This window comes from Coenobita brevimanus, chromosome 64 (genome assembly GCF_032717465.1).
Source record: "Coenobita brevimanus isolate Jiangsu-jjx chromosome 64, ASM3271746v2, whole genome shotgun sequence".
Lineage (NCBI taxonomy): Eukaryota > Metazoa > Arthropoda > Malacostraca > Decapoda > Coenobitidae > Coenobita > Coenobita brevimanus.
The window spans coordinates 23,765,469-23,767,216 of NC_137017.1; the positions used below are offsets into that span (position 1 = coordinate 23,765,469).

The window sequence follows — 1,748 nt, forward strand, 5'->3', positions numbered from 1 at the left end:
AGATAGATAGATCTTAATCCTACTTCCAGAAACAGTAAAAGGTGAAATTAGAACTGTTAGTAGAGTACCCAATGAAATTAACCATATATTCGACCACTCACTAAGAAGGGTAATACTGTAGTTTCAGAATAAAAATGAAATAGATGTGCATGCTTACCGAAAAATCTTATTATAAATGCACAGACCTACATAACCCTGTAAAATTTAATGCATGAATAAGGCTGACTCAAAGTAGACGGTACTGAATGATGGAATCGCTGAATATGTGAGAACAATGAAATGAGTTAATGAAAGATTAACAGAAAGTGAAAGTGACAGAGTGAGAATGATTATCGGTCGGTAATAATAATAACAGCAGAAGCAACAACGCCAATAATAATAATTTTTCATTCATTCATTGCCAGACGCCACGTATCCCAAATGGGGTGACCAAGGGCTTAGAGTTAATTGTTTTACAGGGAGGGGCACTAATCCTCCACCAACCCCACTTGACACGTAGGGATGCCAACAGCATCTGGTGTTCCCAGGCGGTCACCCATCCAAGTATTAACCAGACCCAACATTGCTTAACTTCGCTGATCGGACGGGAAGCGGTGTACTCAACGTGATATGGCCGTAATAATAATAGTAATAACAATAAATATAGCTCATTTGGCGGCATATTATACCAAAATCGTTCACACATTTTATCGTATTTTATTAAATATTTGATATATATATTTTATACCGGTATGCGTATAGTAGTTTTATTATATAGGCTACAGATATTTGTTTGTATATATGAGTGTGCCTAAATGAGTAAGAGTTAGGGAGTGATTGCATGTGAAAGCAAGCGAGAGCAAATTAAGTGCTGTGAGTGAGTGAGTGAGTGAGTAATTGATGAACTGTTGAGCACAATAGGCCAACAACTACGGCTTAAAGTTGACTTTGCTTTGTGGCCTTGACCTTTAATCTACTGTTCGGAGAAATTTTCCGCATCGTCACGGTTTTCCACACAACATTTCCAAATTGGACTGAAATCGGGTAAATACTATTCGTTAGGTCAAGGTCGGAACTATTCTCACGGCCCCCATGAGAACAGCTCCAGCCTCGTGAATTGTTTCTGCCCCGTGAGAATAGTTTCGGAACAGTGATAATAGTTCCGGCTCCAAGACAAGAGGTTCAACAATCAAGGGTACAACACAAGCTCAGAGTGTATCTTTTTCTCTGAGGTTCGTCTTCAATTTGTTCTGAAACATATTCGGTATCGTCAAGGGCTGCCCTGCAGCACCACTAAATGTAGTTGGAAAAGATTAAAATTGCTCTTATTTCAAGACAGACGCTATTTTCACGGCCTCCGTGAGAATAGTTCCGGTCATGCTAAAATGAATAGATTTTCTCCGATTAAAACCAGATTTGGTGGAAAGGTTGACAGACCGCTTATGATGTACCCAACTGGGCTTGAGAAAATAGGTCAGTAATCAAGGTTACAAGATAATCACAAAGCTGACTTTGCATTGTGACCTTGATCTTCAGCGCATTGTTCTGATAATAAGCGGTAGGTTATCTTGGATGACTACCCGGGAAAACCTTCACCAAATTTGATTAAAAACACATAAAAACACTTCGTTATCTCTAAGCTGGAATTATCTCACGGTCCCAGTGACAATAGTTCTGACCCCAAGAGAATAGTTCTACATTTGTAAATGAGTAATTTTACACAGATATTAACCAAATTTGGTGGAAAGGTTGACGGAATGATTCTGATA

At 38.8% G+C, this 1,748-nt stretch overlaps 1 pseudogene; it reads right to left on the bottom strand.

The window, feature by feature from the left end:
* Positions 1-502: 502 nt before the first annotated feature.
* LOC145404794 (5S ribosomal RNA) lies at positions 503-621 on the bottom strand (annotated as a pseudogene).
* Between the last annotated feature and the right edge of the window lie 1,127 nt (positions 622-1,748).